The sequence below is a fragment of the Urocampus carinirostris genome, chromosome 4, assembly GCF_059441175.1.
Source record: "Urocampus carinirostris isolate Australia breed hairy pipefish chromosome 4, RoL_Ucar_1.0, whole genome shotgun sequence".
In the NCBI taxonomy this organism is placed as follows: domain Eukaryota; kingdom Metazoa; phylum Chordata; class Actinopteri; order Syngnathiformes; family Syngnathidae; genus Urocampus; species Urocampus carinirostris.
The window spans coordinates 43,484,581-43,492,364 of NC_142352.1; positions in this window are offsets into that span (position 1 = coordinate 43,484,581).

Genomic DNA, 7,784 nt, shown 5'->3' on the forward strand with positions numbered 1-7,784 from the left:
AATCTCTGTGTTCATTTAAAATAACGATAAATGCACCACAAAGATTTAAGGCACTAAAAATATTTTAACTTTTTTTAAAGGGACAGTGTGTAATATTTAGCGCCTACTAGTAGTCCAAAAAACACAATTTTTTTAAAAGAAAACAATAAAGATTTGAATCATAAGCAAAAATACATAAACTATCATATAAGTGTGCTTTTTCTTAAAGTTAATTGTAGGCGGAGGAATTTGCATTTATTCAACAAGGTTTGAGATCTCTTACACTTTCTAAAGGGAACTGACAAATTTGTCAACTATCTTGTTGCTAAGTGTACCCCCTAAAAAACAAAAACCTGTATTTTTTTCTTTTCTTTTTTGCTTTTTTTCTGATCATTTTTCTATTGATTTTGTTCCCTTTTCGCTGTTTTTACCTTTCTGTTTTCTGACTTTTTCCCATTCCTCATTTTTTTCCTCACCTTTTCTTCCTTTACTCTTTTCTTCCTTTTTCTCATTTTTTTCCTCTTTTCTTCTTTTTTTCCTCGATTTACTATTTTTTTCCTTTTTTCTTTGTTGTTTCTTTCCGTTTATTTCACACAGCCCCCCCCTGTTTTCCTTTTATCTTTTTCCTTTTTATCCTATATTTATGAAAGGCTGGGCAAAAAAAATAGGAAAAATGGTTCATTTTGGTGGTAGTAGATTTTTCCTTATGCTTTTTTAGCACTTGTTTTTTTATTTCACTACACAATACAGGAGCATCTAATGGTTAAACATTACACATTGTCCCTTTAAATAACTACAATGCAATAAGTATAAAAAATTTAAATGCTTCCATCAAAACAACTGTAAGACCCCAAAAAGCAGCGATATAATGAAAATACATAGATAATGCCTTCCATTACATAATATTTTGAAAATAGGGTCAGTAGTGCAAATTTTGCATGTATAGCAAATAGAGTGATGGAATTAAAAAAAATAACATAATTCTACTAAACAACTGATTCAGATCAAAAGTCTAAGGCAGTGTTTTTCAACCCTTTCTGAACCAAGGTACACTTTTATTTATAACAAAGTTCCGAGGCACACATACAATGTAAACACCCTTTAACATTGTACAAAATAAAATACCAACAGTTTCAGAAGTTAAAAAAACAGCAATGGAATGAAAATGCAATAAGACAACTACACTTTCTTACACAATATTTTGAAAATAAATGTAGTAGTGTAAATTAAGTTTAAACACAATTGTATCCAAATGTAAAGATACAGTGGAACCTCGGTTTTCGAACGCCTCTCAGTTCGAACAAATCTGAGTTCGACCAAAAATTTAGAGAAATTCTTGCTTCGCTGTTCGGTCAAAAATTCGGAGTTCGAACGCCGGTAATGCCTGAGTGCGTACGCTAGAATGCGTACGCTAGAGTCCGATGCTGAGCGGCGTACGAGTGTAGATCGTGTAGATCGCCCCCACCCCTCGTGACCAACTGTTATCACGTGCGCACTTGCCTCTTTTTGCTTTCGCTTTTAATATCGGTGAACGGAGTGTTTTAGCCCCTAACTATGCCTCCAAAGAAGGTCGGTGCAAGCAGGACAGGTGAAAAAAGAAAAGTTGTTCGTACAACTATTGCCTTTCAGAAAGACAAAATAGCTAAATATGAAAGAGGTGTGCGAGTTTCCGATCTTGCTAGGGAATACAGCATGCGCCTTCTGCTGACCACCACAAAGGTAAGAAATCCTATTCATAATTATTTTCTTTATGTTTTTTTTTTTTTTTTTTACACGTTCGTGTTAGCGTAATCTTTCGTACGGAAGATTACGATAACGCGAACGTACGATTAGCCTGGGTTAGCTTTATGATTCGAGGTAAACATTCAGGGTGTTGGAACTGAGCCCAAAATTCGGGGTGTTGGAATGGAGCCCCCTTTCCAATGAAGCGCTAGCCACTTGTGGTGCTAAATGACGTAAACGACCTGATTTTTATCTTTTTTACACGTTCATGTTAGCGTGATCTTTCGTACGGAACATTACGATAACGCGAACGTACGATTAACCTAGGTTGGCTTCATGTTTATGTTAAAAATTCTTGGTAAACATTCAGGGTGTTGGAACGGATTAAAACGATTCACATTATTTTTAATGGGAAAAATGATTTCGGTGATTGAACAAATCGGTTCTCGAACAGGGTTCTGGAACGGATTATGGTCGAGAACCGAGGTTCCACTGTAAATTGTGTATGTATAAACTTACCACCGACCAATTACTTTATTATCGTGATGGTTAAAATAGGAGCACAGATTCTAGCCCAGGACACTAGTATCAATCCAATCCAAGTTCTTGCCTTAGTGTAGACTACTGATACCTGACCGCCATCTGCTGTTAGGTAAATCATTTTTAAACTAAAAAAGCCTACTAGAACATCAGACGGTTGTTTCCCAACAACAGAAGGAAATAGTAAATGTGGTACGTTGCCTGCTGATTGTCCTTCAACTTATCCATCCATTATCTGCACCGCTTATCCTCAGAAGGGTCGCGGGGGTGCTGGAGCCCATCCCAGCCATCTTTGGGCAGTGGGCAGGGGACACGATAAACTGGTTGCCAGCTGGTCACAGGGCACACAGGGAGAGACAAATCACTCGCTCATTCATTCCTAGGGACAATTTGAACCAGCCAATTAACCTGACATGCATGTTTTTGGAATGTGGGAGGAAACCGGAGTGTCCGGAGGGAACCCAAGCAAGCACGGGGAAAACATGCAAACTCCACAAAGGGGGTTCGATCGCATGACTTCAGAACTGTGCCGCACACACACTAACCACTTTCCGCCTTCAACTTAATATTTCCTGAAATGTGTTGATGTATTGTGCTACCACAGTTTAATGTTATTTCTTTTATTTAACCCTTATGTTGTGTAGGCGTGGCCAACTCGGTCCTCAAGAGTTGCATGTCCTACATGTTTTGGAGCTTTCTCTTCCCCAAGTCAGGCAATGCAAATTTAAAGCTTGTTGGCGAGCTGTGTGGGGAGCTTGATAATGGCCCAGGTGATTGGACTCACGTGTAATTGAGCAAAGAAACTCCAAGAACATGCAGGATGCGGAAATCAAGCTGGACGCGGGTAGCAAGCCACTCATGTTCATGTTCCGAATGCGGAAGTGGAAAACGGGTGACAAAACGGGACCGACGGGAGTCAGAGTCAAAAATGCTTGCCTTGTGAAAAAGGAGGTTCGCTGACGGACTGACAACAGGCGAGATAAAGGACAGAGCTTAAATAGGACGGAGAACCAATCAGGTAACCAGCAGCAGCTGGTGCCAAACAAGCGGGCACATGTGTATGTAATGAGTAATCATGACACCGAGTTGGCCACCCCTGCATCTCTCCAGTTATAAAATGCAATATCTGATTGGTCTCAGGGAACATAAAATCAAATTAGAATGGGGGGAAAAAAAACGGGATAAAAGATAAAACTCTCGTTTTATGTGCTATTTCTTCTCGTTTTATTGAAAAGCTAAATACAAATATAGTACAATATAGTGTAGTAGTCCTGGCACTGAGGGTTTTATTTTACCACATAAATTCATTAAATTCACATAATATAAAATAGATCAAAAGCAAAAGTATTTGATATACTCTACCGTTTAAAAGTTTCCTATGAAAAGTGACACCTTTTACTAATAAACAGAGTTGCAACGTGTAAAATTAATACATACATACATACACACACTTATATATATGGATACATATATACAAAACAGTGTTTGATTCAGATCATTTTAGGACAGAAAAGTAGGCCTTGCAGGCCCTGACGGTGCACTGCTTGGATACCAATTTAAGATAACTACTGAGCAAATGTACTTACCTACAATCCCAATAATACATTTTTAGGGAGTACTTCCCTGGAAAAATAAGTAATTAAAATAAATGTTGAGAAACAATGTCTTATTGGACTGTACTGCACATCTGCCCTCATAGATATTTAAGTCAGGGTTTGAATCTCGTCTGGACCCTTTAGTTCAGGGGTCTTTAACGTAGTGCCCCCTAAGGACAGCTGAGGGGCGCACGCACCCGTTACAAAATAAGCTCATTAGCGCTGGGTCATTGTTGTTTTCTAGTAAAATTATTTAAAATGGTTGATTGAGTCTATAATCCTACCTCCAATAATTAACCTGGTAATAACATACCAACGACAGTTTAATCAAATAATTTGTTCTTTTCGAAATGCATATCAAACTGGGTGCCTTTTGTGATAAATACTAACAATGGGTAGCTCTGCCCCCTGCTTTAGTTGCTTGTTGAAGTCGGTGCCTCCCTCCTCCTACGACAGATTTACTATTTTATTGTTTTATCCGTTCTGTCAACGGAAGCATTTTACGCATGCAACCACACGATGGCAGTGTCAGCCTTTGTAACTCGGTGTGCCCAAAAAAATGAAAAAGCCCAACAAACGATCGCCAGTGATGTTGCATTCGCTCAACTCAACTTCTGCTCGCTTTGCACTGCAAAGTGGACACAATAGATATGCTAATAGACAGAGAAGCAGGAAGGTGGTGTCCATAATCGTCATCATCATCATCATCTTCATATTCATCATCAAATATGTATTTGGTGGGCTGATGTGCCAGGCCTATATAAGATCAGGTGACTCAGCGGCAGCAGGTGCTTCAATAAAATATGAGACCCGGTGATGTCACGTACCCGGAAGCAGCTGCGTGTGAACACGCAAGCCTACAAAACGTTGCTCGGGAATATGGAAAGCAGTTTACGAAAGCCTTGATAGAATAAATGGATTAATGTTCTTTTTGGCATCAGTAGACCATAGGTCAGGAACCAATGGCTCGTGAGCCATATGTGGTTTAACAGCTTAACAATTTCTCTTTGGCGTCTCTAATTAGGGTGACCAGATCCTAATTTTGGTTGGTGCGAAGCCAAAACATCACTGAGAAAACAGTTGGTTTAGTCAGTATATATAGGGCGCATTTTTATCTGCGGTCTACAGTTGAAGTGTCACACCATCATACCCTGTTTTGGCAGTAGGTTGCTAAGAAATCCTATGAATTAAAGCTTATTAAATTAAGTATGTTGATTGTTGAGATACTCTTTCATAAAAACCCTCAACACAAACTGTAAACAACCCCAAACGCCACAAAGCCAATCAGAGCAATTTGATTGGGTGAGTGGTCGAGGTGGGCACACAGCCATCCCTTCTCTCTCTCTCACTCAGTGCGGACCGCGCCAAAGGTAAATACGAGGATATCCTTATCGGTTGCAGTATTCTGTTTTCTTGCACCTTGTTTGGAACTATTATTTATGACAAAAAATGGCGGTCTAATAATCCTCAACAATCTTAAGTAACTGTGAGAGGGAGACTAATTTTAAGTGGTATATTTATATTGATACGGAACACAGGCCTTATAATTATTTAAGAGATTTCATCAAAACATCAAATGGCACACAGTGAAATAAAATGTGTTGAAGAATAACCTTTAGTCTGAAGAGCGGGTTTGGAGGTTTTATTGAACTTTGTCTTAAAATATATAGTGTGGCTCTCTACCAAAAAAAAAAAATGAAATAATTTTGCTTTTACGGCTCTTTCGTTCAAAAAGGTGCCTGAACCCTGCTCTATTTTTTTTTTATCTGAATCAGTTAAGTAGGAATATTTCCTTAATCATTTGATCCAGTTGTGTTAATGCTATATTTGCACTCCTGACCTTATTTTCCAAATATTGTGTGATGCAAAGTATTTTAGTTGTCTTGTTGACGTTGTTATACAGTATTCATATTTCTGTTCTTTTGCTGCTTTTTTAGGTCTTAATCTCTGAAACAGTTATTATAATAGAATTCAAGTCAAGTCATGTTTATTTGTATAGCCCTTAATCACAGAGTCTCAAAAGGCTGCACAGATCAAAGACTATTTCAAACTACAGATTATACTTACACCATCATCTGATCTAAAGCCTACATGAGGGCAAATACTACATAGTCTGTATCGCGTCGGTAAGATTCCAGCAAAATTCAAACCAATACAGTTTTGATGACGTGCATTGGACATTTCATACGCGTATATGTGGTAATAGAAGGGATCCCGAGTGGTATGGAAGATTGTGCCGAGACAAATGTAATTGAAATAAAATGCATTAAGTCCAAGGAACACATTTGTTAAAAATAGAACCATTTAAATGTTTTATACTGTTTGCATGATCGTTATTTAAAGAGACAATGTGTAATATTTGACCACTAGATGTATTTTGTAAACAAAAAAAAGTGCATTAAAAAGCCTGACCCTTCTCCCAAAATTAATATTTTTCCTTTTTTTGCCCAGCCTTTCGTGAATGAAAGACTAGAAAGAAAACAAAAAAGAGGAAACGGGTAAAATGGAAATGATGACTCTTTGGGTCAAAAAGATTTCCGGCCTCTGATATAGACCAGTCTACTTCATCACAGGATCACAACAAGATGCATGCGCATTGTTGACCCAAAGCAGCAGGAGTAGTATTGCGAGTTTGAATAGAGCAAGAGATTTGCACGTTGAGTTGCGTTTTGATAGTCGCAATTTCCAAGAACAACATGTTGTGTGTACAGGTGGACAAATCTCAATTTTAAAGGACACAACATCATCGCAATCCCGAAAGAAAACAGGCCTTTTCAAAAGCACAGTGGGAGTCTGTGGCTGCAAGACATTAAAATAATTGACTGAACCGAGAACATCATTAGAGATGTCTGCTTTTGCCGTGTCCGTTTCATATCTACATTTTCTTGGCACCTGGTTTCAATGAACCTGAACACCAAATGCCTTATTAAGTGTATTAAGTATTATAAATGTCGGGGAAATACTACTGTACAGTCTTGTACCACGGACAGACTGAGGAGATCTTTTCTTCCTCATGCCATGAGGCTCTTTATCTCCACCCGGGGAAGTAAAGGCCAACATCAAGCCATCAAGTGGCTCTTTTATTACAATAATTATTATTAATAATAATACTTATCATAATAAAGGTAACATTAACATTATTACAAATCTATATTTTGTGTAGTATATCCTTCATAATTATACAAAACTATATAGTTATAAATAATAGTTACTGATCAATTGTTGTTATAATTGTTGTAATTATTATTATTATTATTGTTATGATTATTATCCATCCATCCATCTTCTGCACCGCTTGTCCTCAGTAGGGTCGTGGGGGGTGCTGGAGCCAATCCCAGCCGTCTTCGGGCAGTGGGGACACCCCCACTTGAGATAGGGTGCCTGCCCTGAGACCGGGAGGTCCCTGGTTCGAGTCTTGCCCGAGTCATACCTAAGACCTACAACATTGGTACCCGTTACCTTGCTGATTGGCACTCTGGAATTGAGGGGGTTTGGTCACCTGATGAATCCCAATGACAGGTGTTGCAACACATCAGTTTGGTTGAGCGAGGGGGCTGGGAATCCCCTCCTCTGTATCAATTTCCCAGAAAGAGTCAAGATTGTGAGTGTGTTCTTGACTCTAGCCACCTCCCACTGGGAGGATATGGCTCTGGTATATACATACAGTATATCATTATTACTATTAGTAGTAGTAGTAATATTAGTAAACCCACCAATACCAACGATGTTCTTTAAAAGGGTGAAAGTCAAGGAATTCTTCTTCTAAAGATTAACTAATGTGTGAACTAAGCTATTATCATCATCTGAACAGCTTTTATCATTCGTTCAATTTTCTGGATGTAATTTGGTATTGGACCACTCAAAATATACAAATAAATACATTTATTTACAAACAAAAACGTCAACTAAAAGTAGTAGTAAAGTAATACTTCCCTTTTTTAAGCGCTA